A 21,394-nucleotide genomic window follows, 5' to 3' on the forward strand; every position below is an offset into this window, starting at 1 on the left:
TAATCCATATCTGTTTTGTTACGTGTATTCTTTCCTGATTGCCAGGACGACAACTAGTGATTCTGATAAATTACGTATAAAACTAACACCAAACCAAATGAAACCAAAACCAGTACATTGATACTTTCTGATTATAAGTTTGATGTGAGAGAGCTAGGCCTGATGTCTTCTCCTCTATGAGTGTGCTTTAGTGGCAGTCTCTTAAGGGAACTTTGAGAGACTGTACCTGAACCCAAAGAAATGTTTAAAAGGCTGGGAATTCCAGGCTCTCTTTGGCATGTGATAAAGGTGTTTCAGAGCAGGTGAGTCTTTTATCCAATTTCATGTGTAAATATTTAGGTAGCTCCTTACCCATTCATAAATAAATTTATTATCTGACATTTTACAAAGCCATGTGAAAATCTCTAAACAAAGTTTTGATAAATATGCAAAGAGCTGATTTATCAAAGTTGAAATTAAAAGGTACCTCTGAGGTTCTATAGAGTTATGATCCCTAGTCAGTTTCTGAAGATGGCCTTGTCTGGAAGTTTTACACCCTTCTTACCCCTGCAGAGCTGTATAAGGAACAAATACATTAGGGCTGTTTCATTCCTATCATTTCAATAGGTGTATTGAAATTTCATTCCTATCATTTCAATAGGTATATTTGAAACTCAGTGGCCTGCCAAGACTGAGAACAATTAGTTCTCAGGTAATTTTATCTGATGTAACACATCATTAAAGAGAATGTATTCCATCCATTATCTTTGTTTTTGTATCAATTCTTTCTTCTTCCCAGCTCCCAAGGAGAAATAACATGGAGTCTTAAGTACTGAACATAATATTTGAGGTTCTCTTTACATCCAGTGAAGCATGGTCTTTGAGAATTCTCAACCCTGGTACTATACAAACTGTCTGAACTAAATGGATCTTGCCCCGTGTGATTTTTCACAATGCTTCCATTGATAAACTAAGATGTCAGCCACCAAAGCAAAGGTGGTGGTGACGTCATTGCTGATACAGTTCCACCAAATCACACACTCTAGGGAGGCAAGAAAAGTCAAAGTTGCAACATGCTGATGAAAGAAAGCATTGCAGCAGTGATAAGGAGACCAGAGAAAGCACTCGGATGCCAGCTGCTGAGCAGAAAGAGAAATCTATGCAACTACACTACTAGCCCTGTACAAATCCAAGCAAAAAATGTGACGGCGTGTTTTGGGAAGAAAGTGTTGCTTTAATAAAAGGCGAAAGTGCTAAGAAGTGAAATTTCAAATTCTACCACGTGACCTGGCAGGCAAAAGAAAGCTATTCTATTATAGTCATTCTGCAGTGCTCAAAATTTAAACTCAGGATATTGTCATCTTTATCAGCAATAAGGTATATGGCAGTAAACATATTAAAATTCCCCTAACTAAGGAACCTTCTGTCCTTCGCATCTGTCTGAATGGGTTTCAGAGTCTCAGAAAAGTGAGGAGATTTCCAGAAGCACACATCTCTGAATACAATAAGTTCTCTTTATTTTAACACTTAGATTCCTGAGCACAGGGGAGGGCAGTCTATGATAATTTGACCAGAAGTTGTCAGAAAATACAAAGAGCTTTAAGGAGTGGCAGATTCAGAGGGGCCAGTGAGTCCAGTATGGAAAGAGGGACACTCCCAAGCACATTGAGTACTTGAGGCTCCAGGACAGCTCTTCTTAACTTGGAAACGGGCGGTTATCATCACAGTGCTACCAGAGTGTATTAAAAAAATCCAAAGACTTTTAAAATTCATAAAATCCAACAAATATTAATTGGATGTCCCCTGTACCATGATAAGGAATACATAGCCTCTGCCCAGAAGTTGCTCATTTATAGCCGAGGAGACATACAAACAGGCAGCATAGCACAGACTGGAGCCATGACTAAACTTAGAACTTGGGGTGACAGAGAATAGGCGTCTTTGTTAGGAATGGCTTCCCCAAGGTGATGGAGCTTAAACCAGGGCTAGAAGGTGTGTCTAAGTTAGGTGAAGGAGGAAGCGGGTAGGAGGGCATACAAATAGAGGAGAAACAATCTGTATACGTGTGTAAAAGCAAAAAGGATATGACAACTTTGGGGAAAATGAAAGTTCAGAATTTGCAGGAATGTAGGGGACACCAGGGCTTCCCTGGGAGGTCAGCAGTAAAGGACCCGCCTGCCAATGCAGGAGACTAGGTTTCTGACCCTGGGTTGGGAAGATCTCCCAGAGAAAGAAATGGCAACCCACTCCAGTACTCTTGCCTGGGAAATCCTGTGGACAGAGGAGCTTGGTAGGCTACAGACCGTGAGGTCACAAAAAAGTCGAATGCAATGTAGTGACTAAACAATAGCAATAGGGGACACCAGGAAAGTGGCAAGTGAGATAAAGCTACAGATATAGGCAGGGACCAGTTCATGAATTCTTTTTCTATCTTCTTTTGTTTCTGTATAGAATTTGCTTGGCCTTGAAGGAACTAAATGTCTTAAAAATCAGACTTTGGTATATATAGTTTACTTTAACATAAAAATACCCCCAATTATAGAATTGATTGTAAATTTTCATAAAAATCATACTCAGTTCACTTCAGTCGCTCAGTCATGTCCAACTCTTTGTGACCCCAGGGACTGCAGAACAACAGGCTTCCCTGTCTATCCAACTCCCAGAGCTTTCTCAAACTCATGTCCATCAAGTTGGTGATGCCATCCAACCATCTCATCCTCTGTCATCCCCTTCTCCTCCTGCCTTCAATTTTTCCCAGCACCAGGGTCTTTTCCAGTGAGTCAGTTCTTCACATCAGGTGGCCAAAGTATTGGAGTTTTAGCTTCAGCATCAGTTCTTCCAATGAATATTCAGGACTGATTTCCTTTAGGACTGACTAGTTGGATCTCCTTGCAGTCCAAGGGACTCTCAAGAGTCTTCTCCAACACCACAGTTCAAAAGCATCAATTCTTCGGCACTCAGCTTTCTTTATGGTCCAACTCTCACATCCATACATGACAATTGGAAAAACCATAGCATTGACTAGACGGATCTTTGTTGGCAAAGTAATGTCTCTGCTTTTTAATATGCTGGCTAGTTTGGCCATAACTTTCCTTCCAAGGAGTAAGCATCTTTTAATTTCATGGCTGCAATCACCATCTGCAGTGATTTTGGAGCCCCCCAAAATAGAGTCTTTCACTGTTTCCATTGTTTCCCCATTTGCCATGAAGTGATGGGACTGGATGCCATGATCTTAGTTTTCTGAATGTTGAGATTTAAGCCAACTTTTTCACTCTCCTCTTTCACTTTCATCCAGAGCATCTTTAGTTCCTCTTTGCTTTCTGCCATAAGGGTGGTGCCATCTGCATATCTGAGGTTATTGATATTTCTCCCAACAGTCTTGTTTCCAGTTTGTGCTTTATCCTGCCCAGCGTTTCTCATGATGTTACTCTGCATATCATTTAAATAAGCATGTGACAATATACAGCCTTGACTTACTCCTTTCCCGATTTGGAACCAGTCTGTTGTTCCATGTCCAGTTCTGTTGCTTCTTGACCTGCATACAGGTTTCTCAAGAGGCAGATCAGGTGGTCTGGTATTCCCATCTCTTTCAGAATTTTTCACAATCTGTTGTGATCCACACAGTCTTCACCTATTTCTCAGTAATTTGTCATTAAAGATCAAAAACAATAACAAAAAATGGCAAAGCTTTCATCATGACTGATTCCAGGAGTAGGTACGTTTGAGGTTGTGTTAGAAAGGCCCCTTGTTCAGAAGTATATCGCATGGCATCTCATTGGTGTAGTGCCTGTCAGCAAAGCTCAGTTCCTCACCTTCTTCAGGTCAGTGCTCAAACGCCATCCTGATAGTGAAGGTTCCCGTGAAAACTAGCAATGCCTGCTCTCCCCAGACCTGCCCCCTTCGTACTTCCCTTCTCTGTTTCAGTTTCTCCACAGCGACTTATAAACTTTTATACACTTTGTTTGTGTATCTCTTTATCCTCTGTTTCCCATAAACTGTACAAAAGCAGAGATTTCTTGTTGTTTGCTGCTGCATCCCCAGGGTATACAGTGCTACCTGTTATATAGTAATTATTCAATATATTTTAATGTAATTGGATGCAATAGTTTTGAATATGCAGACAGAGCCTTATACATACAAGGACATCTAATCTATGACCAAGTTGGCAACACAGGTTAGCAGGGAAAGGATGAATGATGCAGTGAAGTCATTTTATTACCTTTGAAAGTGAAAATTGCTCAGTCATGTCTGACTCTTTGCAACCCCATGGACTATATAGTCCATGGAATTCTCTAGGCCAGAATACTGGAGTGGGTAGCCTTTCCCTCCTCCAGGAGATCTTCCCAACCCAGGGATTGAACCCAGGTCTCCCACATTGCAGGTGGATTCTTAACTAGCTGAGCCACCAGAGAAGCCCAAGAATACTGGAGTGGGTAGCTTATCCCTTCTCCAGAGAATCTTCCCAACCCAGGAATTGAACCAGGGTCTCCTGCACTTGCAGGCGGATTCTTTACCAACTGAACTATCAGGGAAGCCCTTACTCCCTTTACCCAGCTTCTCTTTTTCCTAAAGTAGCCTAGCATTGGAAGAGCTGAATCCCTACAAATTAAATTTTTTTTCGTCTCTGATCCTATAGATTATTCCCTTAATATCAATAAGACACAAAGCTATAGAACAAAGTGGGGCAATTATCCATACAAATTTTAAAATGTATTTCTTCCATGTGTGTGTGAGTCACTCAGTCATGTCCAACTCTTTGTGACCCCATGGACTATAGCCTGCCAGGCTCCTCTGTCCATGGGATTCTCCAGGCAAGAATACTGGAATGGGTTGCCATTCCCTTCTCCAGGGGATCTTTCTGACCCAGGGATCGAACCCTGGTCTCTCGAATTGCAGACAGATTCTCTTCCTTACATCATACCTAAAACTTAATTCGAAGTGGATTGAGGACTTGGAAGTGAAAATTTTAGAATTAAAACAAAATAATAGAATTTATTTTGAAATTCCAGATAAGGAAGAATTTCTTAAGCAAGACAGGAAAACTACAAATTATAAAGGATCAGATTAGTAACTTTGACTGTATTAAGATTAAGAGCATCTATCCATAATTTATTCAGTTCAGATCAGTTACTCAGTCATAGTCAACAAAAGGTCCAAAATGCAGTACTTGGGTGCAATCTCAAAAATGACAGGATGATCTTTGTTCATTTCCAAGGCAAACCATTTAATATCACAGTAACCCAAGTCTATGCCCCAACCACTAATGCCATAGAAGCTGAAGTTGAACGTTTCTATGAAGACCTACAAGACCTTCTAGAACTAATACCCCCCAAAAGATGTCTCTTCCATCATAGGGGACTGGAATGCAAAAGTAGGAAGTAAAGAGATACCTGGAATAAAAGGCAAATTTGGTCTTGGACTACAAAATAAAGCAGGGCAAAGGTTAACAGAGTTTTGCCAAGAGAATGCACTGGTCATAGCAAACACCCTCTTCCAACAACACAAGAGAAGACTCTACACATGGACATCACCAGATGGTCAATACCGAAATCAGATTGATTATATTCTTTGCAGCTGAAGATGGAGAAGTTCTATATGGTCAGCAAAAACAAGACTGGGAGCTGACTGTGGCTCAGATCATTAACTCCTTATTGCAAAATTCAGACTTAAAGAAAGTAGGGAAAACCACTAGACCATTCAGGTATGACCTAAATCAATTCCCTTATGATTATACAGTGGAAGTGACGAATAGATTCAAGGGATTAGATCTGATAGAGTGCCTGAAGAACTATGGACAGAGATTTATGACATTGTACAGGAGGCAGTGATCAAGATCATCCCCCAGAAAAAGAAATGCAAGAAGACAAAATGGTTTTCTAAGGAGCCTTATAGATAGCTGAGAAAAGAAGAGAAGTGAAAGGCAAAGGAGAAAAGGAAGGATATACCCATCTAAATGGAGAGCTCCAAAGAATAGCAAGGAGAGATAAGAAAGACTTCCTCAGTGATCAATGCAAAAAAAAAAAAACAAAAACAAAAAAAAAAAACAATAGAATAGGAAAGACTAGAGATCTCTTCAAGAAAATTAGAGATACCAAGGGAACATTTCATTCAAAGAGGGGCACAATAAAGGACAGAAACAGTATGGACCTAACAGAAGCAGAAGATGTTAAGAAGAGGTGGCAAGAAAACGCAGAAGAACTATACAAAAAAGATCTTCATGACCCAGAGATGGTGTGATCACTCACCTAGAGCCGGACATCCTGGAGTCCGAAGTCAAGTGCGCCTTAGGAAGCATCTCTATGAACAAAGCTAGTGGAGGTGATAGAATTCCATCTGAGCTATTTCAAGTCCCAAAAGATGATGCTGTTAAAGTGCTGCATTCATAATGTATACCTTTTTTTTTAAAAAGGAAAAGTTCAAGTCACAAACTGACAGAAGATATTTATATGCATATAACCAACAGAGGATTAAAATCAAGAATATTTAAAGAAAATCTACAGTGAATAGAAAAAGATGAATATGGCAATATGAAAGTGTACAAAAAAAAAATAAGTGAGTAACATTGTTATAAATCAAAGACATGCAAATTAAAACTACAAGAAAATAACCATGCTTTACTTTTCAGTTTGGCCACACTTTTTCAAAGTTGGAAAATATCAAGTCTTGGTGAGTTTGGAGTAACAGAGCTCTCATCCATTGTTTGTGGGTGGGTAATTGGTACAACTACTTAGGGAAAAAAAAAAAAAAGCCTTCTGACCCAGAAGTGTTCTTCTTGGCTAGATAACTTAGAAAAACTGTTGCACATGTATATCTAAAGACACATACAGGAATGCAGGATAGAAATTTTGCCTGCACCAACAAAATGCTGGAAGCAATTCAAACATACATTAATTATAGAATGGAGAAATGAATTTTACTAAAGTCACACACTGGAAAACTCTACCACAGTGCAAGGGAAGACCCACACTTCATATGTCAGCCTGCATGAACCTTAGAAACACAGCGCTGAATGAAGGAAGGAAATCACAGAAGAGAACATGTGACTCTGTTAAAATAATGTTCAAATCCAGGCACACTTAAGTAGTAATTTCTCTAGATATGTAGCAGAGTGATCCAAAAAAGCAATGAATTGTTAATGAGAATGAATTTAACGGTGTAATTGTTACCCCTGGCTGAGGGAAGCTGTATGGCCATAAGGGGGCAAGGGCTAACCTTTTTCTTTGAGGATTAAAACAAATTCTTAAATTCTCTTCCCTTGGCAAAACTTCTCTATATGAAATATTAAAACAAAGCAAAAAGATATGGCTTAGCTTGAGATTTCTGAGATTTTTGTAACGTGCCCTCCACCATGTAGCGTGCCCACCCTCTTCTCAATTCAACTTTCTAAACATGGTAGGCGTTACTGTTCTCCCCATGAGGGGGCTCAGTTAACTCATGGTTCCAGTGTGTTCAAAGTCAGAAATGACTTTGCTCCCCTTCAAAGTTGTAATTATGTAATACTTGCTTGTAAAGGAAATTGATGTGATCATGTCTGGCTAGCAGGAAATTAAGCAGATAAGTGGTCAGACCATTACACGCAAGCTCTAATGGACTGGCAGCTGGATACCTGGCTCCCTGTATCACAAGCCTCTGTTTTGCCGCACAGACTCTGGATTTTGTCTTAGTACTATTTTCATATCATCACCACATATCATTTTAATTACTGTAAAATATTTAAATTATGATAAAATATTAAAATAACTATTAAAAAGGAAAGAAAGCTTTTGCACAACTTCAAATGTGGAGCTTCTATTTATTGGCCAAAAGGTGCTAAATAACTGGAACAAAGAAATTTAAACCACAGCAACAACACCTAAAATGATTTTTAAAGTATTATTAGGAATATTCTATTAACTGCAGCCCAGATTTATAGCCATTAATTCTTGTAGAAGGAAGTATTGTCTCCCCTTTCTGTATTTGAAAAGGGAAAAAAATTCAGTCCATAAAAGCACTAGAATCGTCATTAAAGCTTCTTATGACTTAGGGAGTACAATTTTCATTTCTTCAAGTCATGGAAAATTTCAGTAGATAGTTTGTACTGCGATGAACATAAATACAAACATAAATCACTACTCTACTGTTATCCTTCAGATATCAAAAAATAAAAGACAACAACCTCCCCCTAACCACATGAATCTTAGCATACCGTTGCTGTATTTAGGTTTGGGGAGTTAAAATTCCTATTTTGGATTCACAAAAGAGATGCCTAAAAGGATTTTGAGAGGCAAACCCTACAATGAGATGAACTCCAAAAAAAATTGTTTTCAGCTTCTTTGCCAGTAATTGTGAGATCTTGAATACATATTTTTATATTGGGGGACTCTGTTTCCTTGTCTAGGCTCTCTCTCAAGGTTGCTTCTATTTTAATACTCTATGCTAAATTTCATAGTCTGTCTTTAAACTAAAAGACATACTATTTAAGGATGTAACACACGTATTTTGCAGGGGCAGGAATGGCTGTACGGTGAACCGTTAGAGGGTTCACCCTGCAATACTGGCTTTTTAGGATGTCTTATGCCCAGAAACTCATGTAGAGTAGGTGCTTCACAGCTGTGTTCAATAAATGAGTGAACGAATGGAGGAATAGTTTAAACTCAGTGAAGCTACCAAATCTTGTCATTTGACTGAAAATTCCGTGATTTTTTAAAATTCATTAAAATATTGTAGCAGATTCTATGCATGAGTTTTAAATTATGTGATTTTTCTTGGGAAATTTTTTTTAACTCTTTACCTATCCAGGCCTCCCGTGGCCTACCCACAAACCAGCAATCTAAAGAAATGGAGTTTCGAGACAGTTGAAAGAACGTGATTAGAAAGCAGATATTTACTTATCACATTAGCATTTTATTGGCCAACTGACATGCCTTCTACCCACTCACTAAACAATCGTGGGCATGTTAATTCTCCATCTTGGGTCTCTGACTCTTTGAAAACTGGAAATAATGATGTTGACCTATTTTTGAGGAGGAAACGGCTAACAAGGCATAAAGATCAAAATTCAACCCTGAGCCTCTGGAAGGCTAATCTGTAACGCCAATCAGTGAAAGTTATTTACTGGGTTGTTTTCCTTTGGGGAAAACGTCTGGAAATGAAACAGCACCCATTATGAAATTTGGGTTTTTTCCTTCCACAGTTGCCAAAGTTTGTTTGTTTGGATTGTTGTTTGTTGTGGGTTTTTTCCCCTTCTAATTTTCTGACAGAGTTTTGGAAGTCAGATCATTATTCTTGTGGGGTATCTTTTGGGTAGCAGGTCAAGATTTTGTTCATGATTCATCAAAAGAAGTAATGAGGAGGTGACTAGAAGTCCAGGGGCAGGTTCTTTGTGAAAAAAATCTAGTCCTGAATCTCCTTTTGTTTTTTTTTCCTGTCAGTTGAGACCGTGTATTTCTGGATGGTTGCTAAATTTTGGATAGGCACTTTTAAAAGACATTATCACAAAGTTATGAAAATATTTTATCAAAAAAGATCTGATCTTTATAGAAAGATCATACCTAGTTTTTATGAAACTAGTTTCTCCTTCCTTACAGGTTTTACTGACCATGGTAGTTAATCTGAACATCTGCTAAGGCCACTTGCCTTGTGCAATAATAACTTATCAAATAGCAGGGCTGTAAAAGAGTGACAATCACCCATACACAGTACGCCATATGGCCCAATTCAGTACTAATACAGGGGACGCCACAAGCTTGGTAAACAGCAGGCATGATGTGGCCTGTGTTAACAAGAGTGGGTTTTCTATCTGTCTAGCCATGGAAATACAGTCATATAATGATAAATTTTGGCCCCACAGAGATGAAGCTAATATCATTAGCCATTTATTGCAAAGGAACTTAAATCTTTTCAGATTAAACTCATGATGGATTTTAATCATTCAGTTAATGTTGGTAAGTGATTATGCCTCAAGCCATTATGGTAATGATCATTATTAGCGAGAGTCTGTTTTTACAATGTTCCTAATGTTTAAAATTAATCTAGAAGCCAAAAGCCATTAAATCATTTCACCTGCAGCAGGGTTTAAAAGACATTTTTCACATAACTGCGATTTAAAAAAACAAAGCTAAGAAGGCAATGGAAAAATACACAAGAAAATCAACGTATTAACTACAGCGCCACCGTGTGACCAAACTCTAAATTTCCATATAGAAGTAAAAGCAAACACACCAAGGAAAAGAAGTATGTGTAAAACAAACCATGGAGAAAAAACCTCAGATGGATGCTGGTTGTTGACCTGTAATGTAAGAAGAAAAAGTACACTTGAGGGATGTAAAAAAGTTGACCATTACATATAAGATGGTGTCAGCTCCCAGCATGAAGAATTAAGTGTGAATGAAAATTACTGTACAAAATGTTTAAAGCAAGTCTTCTATAATTTGAGAAATCTGTTATCCTCTCTGGGTGTCAGTTTTCACACCTACAAAGTTTTAAGAATCAGACTAGATGATTTCTTAGTCATTTACCAGGCCAGGAGTCCTATGGCAAGAATCACTTCCAGGCATGTGGCTCAACAAATTTTATGCAAAAATATGCATGAAAATTCTTATACAGAATGAAATTGTAATCTAATAGTCTAATTAATGCGGAGGAGGCGATGGCACCCCACTCCAGTACTCTTGCCTAGAAAATCCCATGGACAGAGGAGCCTGATGGGCTGCAGTCCACGGGGTCGCGAAGAGTCGGACACGACTAGGCAACTTCACTTTCACTTTTCACTTTCATGCATTGGAGAAGGAAATGGCAACCCACTCCAGTGTTCTTGCCTGGAGAATCCCAGGAACGGGGGAGTCTGGCGGGCTGCCATCTATGGGGTCGCACAGAGTCGGACACGACTGAAGCGACTTAGCTGCAGCAGCAGCAGCAGTCTAATTAATGACATATATAAATTGAAGTAAATCACTAAAGGTATTACAGAAAAAAATAGAAAATAGAGATATCGCCTAACTCCAGAAAAAAATAATTTAGAAATAACTTATATCAGTAATGTTTAAAACATTTGTACATTCATGTATCAAGTATATCTTGATTTCCAATGATGTGCCAGGCATGGTACTTGGTTTTAGGGATTATAACATATTTAGAAATTATTCTCCCAGTAGGGAGAGTAACAATGACAGAAGGAACTCAGAACTATGTGAGGCTAAGGGAGACATGGGTTGAAAAAGAACAAAAGATTAGATCAGTTTCTAAGAAATATGTGAAGCCAATCTATAGACTAAAGTATCTGACCCCACTCATATGAGCTATCCCTGGAAATGCTGTTTGCATTCTTAGGCCAAGCATCATAAACTGAAGACCAATCAACCAAACAAAAATGACTAAGGGAATGACTAATGGGAGAAAGTTAAGAGGAGCTAAATATAAAGGAACTGACTATATAGACTGACTAAACCAGGTCTCAAAATAGAACGCTGATGAGGGTGTTATTGTTTTATAGGGCAGACAGTGATAACCGTGGAAGTGAGCAGCAACAGGAAGTAGGAAGAGGAAAATTTAGACAGTATCAGAAAAATAAAGCTTCCTGTTAGAGAAGATTATTAGCCTAATCCCATCCCTCAAGGGGAATGTTAGACTCTCCACTTGCTGATCTGGGGGGCGCCCACTAACTGGGGCTCTGGAGTGTGTATTTTTAGTTTTCCAGGACAATGAACTGGACACCTCGCAGCCTTTCCTTTACACTCTGCCAATGGTAAGAAGAGGAGTGGGAAATCAAGAGGAGGAGGGGTCAAGGCAAAGCAGATGTGTTCCTAATATAATGTAGACATGGATTTTGGAGTTTTTCAAAATTACAAACTACCCAACGAAACCATTTCGCCCCCTTCACTTGCTGTTTCTCTCCCATTGGTTTGAATCAAGGAGGTCAACAGGCCCAAATTTCTACTTCCCTGGAGACAATTGAATTCCAGTTCTTAATGCCTTGAGTGACTTCACTTTCACTACCATGCATTGGAGAAGGAAATGGCAACCCACTCCAGTGTTCTTGCCTGGAGAATCCCAGGGACGGGGAGCCTGGTGGGCTGCCGTCTCTGGGGTCGCACAGAGTCCGACACGACTGAAGTGACTTAGCAGCAGCAGCAGCAGACATAAGACAGGAAATGTGGTTTGAAAGAAGTCACACTTGCCGTGTAGAACAATTGAAATTCCTTGTTCTCTTCCTCCTGTCCTGACCTAATGCAGAAAAAGTCACCTGGCCAAGGTGAGTTAGTTTAGGAGCGCTCAGTCTGTCTGACTTCCTCTGACTTGTCTGCCTCCTCATGCTCCATGACAATGACCTCCAGGGAATCAGACTGTCCTCAAATCTTGTTGGACAAACTCTCAATCAGCCCATGCTCGCCTCTGATCAGACCATGCCAGAGAGACACAGAGCATTAATTATCTTCTGTTGCCATTTTAAAGGGCAGGAAACAGAAAAGCTCTGTTGTTTCAGCAGCTGCCCTTTGGGTTCTGTAAGGAGGCACCCATGCTTGGCTGCTGTTCCAGTGTAGGGGCTGGAGCCCGGCGTGTTATTCTCATAACTTCTGCCTTGTGGTTTGGACCTTGGCTCTTTTGGTTACTTATGTGACTTCCGACTTTAACCGTTTGCTTTGTTCCTAGATTGACGAGTGGCTACACTGTTTCTGGTTTTCTGGCATTTATTTTCCTACACGTAGGCTTTGACCTTGATGTTGATTTATAGAACTTTGTACTAATCTTTGTTTGGATTTATGGGGTAATTTTTAAAATATTGTTTTAGGCTTAATCTGCTCAGTTGTGCTGGGACAAAAACTCTTTTTAGTTTTCACACCTGTACCTAAGTATTTATCACGAGAAAACCTGCTTTTGTTTTGCCATTCTATGTACAAAGGACTCATTGCAGTAACAGTGATACTCTGCTGAAGTGATAAATGATCATTTAATCCATACATTTGCTATTAGTTGTTGTATTACAGTACTCACTTTTGCAGGTAAGGGGCTTTTTTTTTTTTTTTCCTTTTACTGATTGTGCTCCCCCCCCCACCCCCCCAAAGTATTAAGGTAGTGGAATATTTTGGTTTGTTTTAATATGAGTGGTTAGAAGTATAATGTTCTAGAATAATTGTATAACTGATATATCCAATTGGTTTACTAGGGCATTACTCATCATAACTTATTATGTATACTCTATAATTTTCTTGCATAAGTAAATTATTATTTCTTTTAAGCACAGCTGGCACTTATATTTCTCCACCCTCCATAATTTAGAAATCTTGATCAACAGACAGGTAAATAGATGGTCTTTGTTGATGGGTTATAATTAAAGTACCAAACACTTACTTATGTCAGAAAATAGGCTGCCTTAAAATATACCTATGAATGCGCCTCAAGAGGACCCATGTGACTTCAGTAGCAGAAAGTACTTATAATAGAAAATTGCAATTCTAAACTATGGTGAAGTACAAATACTAAGGCTCCAACACTTGCAAAAACGATGACACAACTTACAGAGATTCTCTGATTTATAGAAATATCAATCATTCCCCCTTCTTGTTCTCAGCTGCTCCCAGAGAGCAAGTTAACAAGAAGAGCATCAGTTACCATATCTGCCTAATTTCTCCTTGGTAATCTGCTAGAATTGTCAGAGCATATGACTAGGGTATGGAAGACATAGTGACTTAGTATATCTTAATATATGCTAAACCATACATTCTCCCCTACCCAATATTTGTGACATAGGCTTCCAGGCCACGTGAATTTTGGAATTCTATCTAATACAACCATTTTGCACCCAAGGTATGAACCATAAATCAGAGGTCAACCTAATCACTTGGAACTTCATGGAACCAAAAAAACAAACAAAAAATACCCCATCTCTAAATCATCATGCTATGCTTTTTTATGATTCAGCAATAGGTAATAATTAGATATCAAAAAATTTGTAAATAACAGATCCTAAATCTGAATCTTAGAACCTTAGACATTTTAGAAAATAGATTTTAATATATCTATTTAACAGTTTGCTAGTTATATCAGTTTAAATACATGCAATTACCATTTTTATAGATTATAAAGGTCAGATGTTAGCCACTTCATAAGGTTTAACTACATAAAATCAGAGGATAATAAGAAATTTCATTGAACACAGTTATGTGCTAGACATTCTATTAGACACATATTTTTTTATCATATTAGAGCTTCACAAAACGCTGCAAGGTAGATAGTTATTATTCCCATTTATAGAGGAGAAATGATGTGATTTGACAAAGCTGATTTTGCTATTAGGTTGTGGTTTAAACTGTGTCCTTTCCACTGTGCTGTGCTGCTCCCTTAGATTATTTCTAGGGAACAGCTCCACTTCTAGTCAATGAATTCTCTCAAAAACACCCCTAAAGTTTAGTCAAGTAGTCTCTTGTTAGACCCTCCAATGTTCAACCCTTCACTGAACACTCACTACCTTTCAGTTCAGTTCAGTTGCTCAGTCGTGTCTGACTCTTTGCAACCCCATTGGACTGCAGCACGCTAGGCCTTCCTGTCCATCACCAACTCCCGGAGTTCACTCACACTCTTGTGCATTGAGCCGGTGATGCCATCCAGCCATCTCATCCTCTGTTGTCCCCTTCTCCTCCTGCCCTCAATCCCTCCCAGCATCAGGGTCTTTTCCAATGAGTTAACTCTTCGCATGAGGTGACCAAAGTACTGGAGTTTCAGCTTCAGCATCAGTCCTTCCAATGAACACCCAGGACTGATCTCCTTTAGGATGGACTGGTTGGACCTCCTTGCAGTCCACGGGACTCTCAAGAGTCTTCTCCAACACCACAGTTCAAAAGCATCAATTCTTCAGTGCTCAGCTTTCTTTATAGTCCTACCCTCACATCCATACATGACTGCTGGAAAAACCACAGCCTTGACTAGATGGACCTTTGTTGGCAAAGTAATGTCTCTGTTTTTTAATATGCTATCTAGGTTGGTCATAACTTTCCTTCCAAGGAGTAAGTGTCTTTTAATTTCATGGCTGCAGTCACCATCTGCATCAGTTTTGAAGCCCCCCCCAAAATAAAATCAGCCATTGTTTCCACTGTTTCCCCATCTATCTGCCATGAAGTGATGGAACCAGATGCCATGATCTTAGTTTTCTGAATGTTGAGCTTTAAGCCAACATTTTCACTCTCCTCTTTCACTTTCATCAAGAGACTTTTTAATTCCTCTTCACATTCTGCCATAAGAGTGGTGTCATTTGCATATCTGAGGTTATTGATATTTCTCCCAGCAATCTTGATTCCAGCTTGTGCTTCCTCCAGCCCAGCATTTCTCATGATGTACTCTGTATATAAGTTAAATAAGCAGGGTGACAATATACAGCCTTGATGTACTCCTTTTCCTATTTGGAGCCAGTCTGTTGTTCCATGTCCAGTTCTAACTGTTGCTTCCTGACCTGCATACAGGTTTCTCAAGAAGCAGGTCAGGTGGTCTGGTATTCCCATCTCTTTCAGAATTTTCCACAGTTTATTGTGATCCACACAGTCAAAGGCTTTGGCATAGTCAATAAAGCAGAAATAGATGTTTATCTGGAACTCTTGCTTTTTCCATGATCCAGCAGATGTTGGCAATTTGATCTCTGGTTCCTCTGCCTTTTCTAAAACCAGCTTGAACATCTGGAAGTTCATGGTTCACGTATTGCTGAAGCCTGGCTTGGAGAATTTTGAGCATTACTTTATTAGCATGTGAGATGAGTGCAAGTGTGCGGTAGTTTGAACATTCACTCTTTGGCATTGCCTTTCTTTGGGATTGGAATGAAAACTGACCTTTTCCAGTCCTGTGGCCACTGCTGAGTTTTCCAGATTTGCTGGCATATTGAGTGCAGCACTTTCACAGCATCATCTTTTAGGATTTGAAATAGCTCCACTGGAATTCCATCACCTCCATTAGTTTTGTTTGTAGTGATGCTTCCTAAGGCCCACTTGACTTCACATTCCAGGATGTCTACCTCTGGATACAACCAACTCCAATTTTGTGTGTTTGTCATGAAATTTTTATTTCTATTGTCAAAATCTGCCTGCCTGTAACCTCTTTTTCTTCCTGTTTCTGCACCCTGGGCCAACCCAGGACACGTCTAATTGCTCATACAAACAGCAGTCTTCAAAATCTTCACCTTGATGGAGAGGAGACCATCCTTCAGGATGCATTCAGTGCATTAAATCAGAACCGGCTTAATGGTGCTATTTTCTGAACAGGAAGAATACCTGGAACCAGAGACTGGAATAGGATTGGCTTTCCAGCCCTTTCAGTGACTAGGGATTTTGTGCTTCCCACAGCTATAAACTCTACAAGGGTAGAGGTACTGGTCCCCAGAGAGAGAATACTCTGCAGGGAACAATGAAAGGGTTCCACTGAATCTACTACAAGCTATGGGTGTTGCGGGGCCACCATGGAGCAGCAGGCCAAAAGAAAAGTGACCATAGCAGGTCATGGCAGGGTAATTTACCTTGATCAACAGGAGGACAGATAGAGGGCTGCTTTTACACAGTAGCATCAGAGAAACATAAGTGTGGAACCCCGTGATCCCCACTGATACCTCCTTGCCCCACTGAAATGAAATGGGTAACGTGTGTAGCAACTTGGTCTGAAAAACATATGATTGTTGAAGCCTGAGACATTTAAGGAATAAAGATTCAGGTAACACACTAGGTAAGGCACTTAGACATTTCACAGTGGTAGCTGAGAGTGAGGGGGATTTAGGATGCATAATGGAGGGTACCAGTTACAGCCCTGAGACCAACTGCAGTGATGAGAACTCTCATTCATCCCATTAATTTACCTGTAAATGTCCCCTCATGAAGAGAGGCCCATGGGAACCATGGAGGAACTTTGCCTAAACCTAATTGGAGAAATGGATTTGTGCAGTACAGGTAGACAGGGGCGGCGAGGGGCGCTGTGGTGGGGCAGATCTCCTGCTGTGGGGAGCATGGCTGACTGCTTGGCCCAGCTCCTCGCCTCTGCACCATTTCCACGTTCACACTGAGGCCAGACTCCATAGGGTGCTCTCAGCCGACGACTGAGGACAGTGCAGCCCAGCCGATTCTTACCAGACACAGAGTTTTTAGGACTTATCATTTGAGTTTTGAAATTCCCCAGGTTCTCAAGCATGGCTAAGACTTTCCTAGAAATACTTTTTTTTTAAAGAATTTATTGAAATATCATTGATTTATAATTTTGAGTTCATTTACAGCAAAGTGATTCAGTTCTGCTGCGGCTGCTGCTTAGTTCCTTGTCATGTCTGACTCTATGCGACCCCATGGACTGCAGCCCACCAGATTCCTCTGTCCATGGGATTCTCCATGCAAGAGTACTGGAGTTGGTTACCATTCCCTTCTCCAGGGGATCTTCCTGACTCAGGGATCGAACCTGGGTCTCCTGCATTGCAGGCCAATTCTTTACCACTGAGCTACCAGGGGAGCCCAACTTAGTTATATATGTGTGTGTGTGTGTGTGTATACTTATCCATTATAAGTTATTACAAGATATTGAATATAGTTCCCGGTGCTATGCAGTAGGTCCTTGATAGATTTGATACACAGTAGTGTGTATATTCATGGGGTCGCAAAGAGTCGGACATGACTGAGCGACTGAACTGAACTGAACTGAACTGAGTGTGTATATTTTAATCCCAAACTCCTAATTTATCCCCCCTCTCCTTTTCTTCTTTGGTAACTGTAAGTTTGTTTTCTATGTCTGTGAGGAGAAGGGGACGACAGAGGATGAGATGGCTGGATGGCATCCCTAACTCGATGGACGTGAGTCTGGGTGAACTCCGGGAGTTGGTGATGGACAGGGAGGCCTGGCGTGCTGTGATTCATGGGGTTGCAAAGAGTTGGACACGACTGAGCAACTGAACTGAACTGAACTGAGTCTGTTTCTGTTTTGTAAATAAGTTCATTTGTACCATTTTTTTAGATTCCACATATAAGCCACATCAGAACTGCATTCCAATCTGAGACTCTTTCTACCCAGTCCCCCTTCCTCCCCCATCCTTCACAGGCCTCAGACCTGCATCATAGTCTGATGCTCTCTCCCCCCACTCCTGCTCCCTCCCCTGCATCCTTCACAGGTTTTTCACGGAATAACTCTTTTGCCTTCTAATCTTACCTTGGTGACCACTTCTCAGAAGACCTGAGCTAACATAGAAACCAGGATCGCTGCAGCATCGCTCACCATCATCTCTGACCAGATTCGAGCAGCATCGCAGCGTTTTCACCAATGCTAGTGCTCGGCCCCTTTCCACCAGTTATGGGAACCGTAGATCCTTCTCCAGAGGGAACCAGGAACTCATTTTCCATGTAACATCCTCCTGGCCTAAGGGAGTTCAGAGTGGGAGATGGAAGATGATTAAATAGTTAAGTTGGTTTTACATCTGGCTTTTAAGCCTGAGTAAGTTCTTTGTATCCATAATCTGTATCAGCTATGCCCATCCTCTTCTATCACCTAGCTTGTAGGTCATCAATAAATATTTCTTGTACTTTTTCTCATACCACCAGCTAAGAGCTTCAACGTACTCGAGGTAGTATGTGCCAGGCAATTGCAATGCCTTCATTTTCTCTTCCACAGGAGAACAGCAGATTCCTGTATTGTGCTCAGGCGACTTCTTTCCAGTGTGTCTTCTCATTCTGGAGCCTCTCCCGAGGTACACTTGCTCTTTTCCACATGTAAAGCATACAGTGTATAGAGTGAGAGCAGACTGCTTCAATCCTGGTTCTGATACCTATTCTGAAAACAGACCCATTGGTTAACCCCAGCCTAGTCTCCTCATTGCTAAATGGAAGTGATGCTATCTCCCTCAGGTGCTTGTTAAAAGTATAAAGTAGAATTACAAAAATTGTAAAAGAATATGTAAATATTAGTCATCATTATTTTTTACTTCCTCCCCATTGAAACAGGTCCTAAACCACAGACTTCCCAGTTTGACTAGATGAAGATCAGTTTCCTCAATTCTTTGTTCTCCACTCTGAACATGAATTTACTCTCATTCTCTATATGATTGTAAGTACAATACTGCACACCTATTTGGAAACAACCAAAACTGCTTGACTGTTCTTCTGTTTTCTATCTGAATTAGTGTTTTCTAATCTTTCAAAGGGAAAACACCCAAAATGAATAATTATTTTGACATATATCTAACCCAGTGACCAACACAATTAAGCTCATAATGCATACTTAAAATGATAATCATGGTAAGTTGTATTGAGGTAAAAATATTTACTGTCCCTTCCTGGTGGGTCTTTCCAGTGAAGCCCCTCCGAGTGACAGGATTGTATTCCCTAACCAGAGACATATGTCTTGGCCACATGACTCGCTTTGTCCAATGATATGTTATTAGAAATGATGCAATGGCACCCCACTCCAGTACTCTTGCCTGGAAAATCCCATAGATGGAGGAGCCTGGTAGGCTGCAGTCCATGGGGTCGCTAAGAGTCGGACACGACTGAGCGACTTCACTTTTACTTTTCACTTTCATGCATTGGAGAAGGAAACGGCAACCCACTCCAGTGTTCTTGCCTGGAGAATCCCAGGGACGGGGGAGCCTGGTGGGCTGCTGTCTATGGGGTCGCACAGAGTCAGACACGACTGAAGTGACTCAGCATCAGCAGCAGCAAGCCACTTCCAGGAAGAAACTTTAAGAACCATCGTATGGTCCACCATTGCTCTCATTAACTTGAAAAAGCCAGTGTTTCACATAGAGGCTTCTCCTTCATCTTAGATACCCAGTATAGAGAACCCATGACAGATATAGCTTGTGAAAGAGAAATAAACGTTCAGTTTTGCGCTGCAAAAGCACTTGATTATTCTTAGAGCCCATGGCACCCCACTCCAGTACTCTTGCCTGGAAACTCCCATGGACGGAGGAGCCTGGTGGGCTGCAGTCCGTGAGGTCGCTAAGAGTCGGACACGAGTGACCGACTTCACTTTCACTTTTCACTTTCATGCATTGGAGAAGGAAATGGCAACCCACTCCAGTGTTCTTGCCTGGAGAATCCCACGGACAGTGGAGCCTGGTGGGCTGCTGTCTATGGGATCGCACAGAGTCGGACATGACTGAAGTGACTTAGCAGCAGCAGCAGCAAGCCCACCTAAGCTAGCATAGTGTCTAAGCGCACCATTCAATTTCAGTGTGTGTATCAGTGTACAAATGGGTATGCAAGAAAGAGCATGTATATTTTCTGTATATTAACTGGACCCCTTTCTTTGAGGTAAAAGCTTTTGGAAACCAAATTTAAGAAACCTTAGGGCTATTTGTGCTTCTCACTTTGCTGTGTACTCCTCTCTGCTTACAACCCACATAGGCTGAGACTGTTGCTGGAGTAAATGTATGGGGAGGACTGGAAAATATAAGTGGAAAACAAATCTCAAATTATTATTTAGCCATACTCTTTACAAAGTAATATAATGTGAGAAGAGAATGCAGGGTGTACTGAATCAGATCAGTGTGATATTTTGCTTATCATGAACAATTCTCTTTCATTAAAATCCTAGGAATTTTCAGTTTACTACTGTAGACATACTTAAAAAGAACAAACATGGTATTCTTAGATTTTTGCTCTACTTTATTTTTAAAAACTAAAATATGCTTGTGATTTTCTTTGTCCTACAATTCTATACAAAAAGAAACTAGAATGAAACATATGGATGCAAAAAAAGTTTCATTTGTTGCCAGATACCTTCTCTACATAACATCTGGACCTATAGAACATCTGCACAGCTTTTCATCTGGATGTTTGGCGAATACAGAGATAATATTTCCTTTCTAAATCTAATTCTTACACAGTGTTATTCTCATAGCATATTTGTTAATGCTTCTAATATCCTATTATTTTATCAAATAAAATATGGATACAATTTTGGAGCATGAATTGTTTGCTGTTGTGGTGTCTGCCCGCGTACAAGCTCTGATCGTTAAAAAGGAAATATTTTTGGTGAATTCTTTCTCCACAGCCATCAATCTATTTCAAGAGAGATTAACAATAGAATGTATCAAAGCACTCCCTTCATGTGTGGTGGTCTCTATTGTGCATGCCCTTGATGGGAAATGAGAGAATTCTATTCTTTGGCCAGATGCTGATATCATCCTAGGACATCTGCATGGATGTCTGCATGGCACTTAGGGTAAAGGGGAAAATCTGATTGTGCCCTTGAGGGTATGGAACATGGAGACAAGCATCATAATCATCCTTTGCAGAAACTCCAAGGGACTCAGTTACATGTTTTTCCCTTGTCAACATCTGTCAAGAACCACATGTCAATTACTACTCCATCTTTTCTCAAGTAATAAAGGAACAGAGAACTCCCCAATGAACAGTCTTTATCTTTCCAACAATCCATCCAAGGCCTCTGCTTTTGGATGAAACCTTCATAAATTTGTTGTCATTTTCTACTT

At 40.3% G+C, this 21,394-nt stretch overlaps 1 long non-coding RNA gene across 2 annotated transcripts in view; it reads left to right on the forward strand.

Moving 5' to 3' along the window:
- The window catches only part of LOC102404904, a 96,408-nt gene extending 75,562 nt beyond the window's left edge, over positions 1 to 20,846 (forward strand). Inside the window, exons 3-5 of one of the 2 annotated variants that reach the window (XR_006546768.2) lie at positions 18,571 to 18,646; positions 18,900 to 19,002; positions 20,626 to 20,846. This is a non-coding gene — a long non-coding RNA (uncharacterized LOC102404904). The remainder of the gene's footprint in view (positions 1 to 18,570; positions 18,647 to 18,899; positions 19,003 to 20,625) is intronic. The other variant, XR_006546762.2, reaches the window with a different exon arrangement.
- The last annotated feature ends 548 nt before the right edge of the window (positions 20,847 to 21,394 follow it).

This window comes from Bubalus bubalis, chromosome 2 (genome assembly GCF_019923935.1).
Source record: "Bubalus bubalis isolate 160015118507 breed Murrah chromosome 2, NDDB_SH_1, whole genome shotgun sequence".
In the NCBI taxonomy this organism is placed as follows: Eukaryota; Metazoa; Chordata; class Mammalia; order Artiodactyla; family Bovidae; genus Bubalus; species Bubalus bubalis.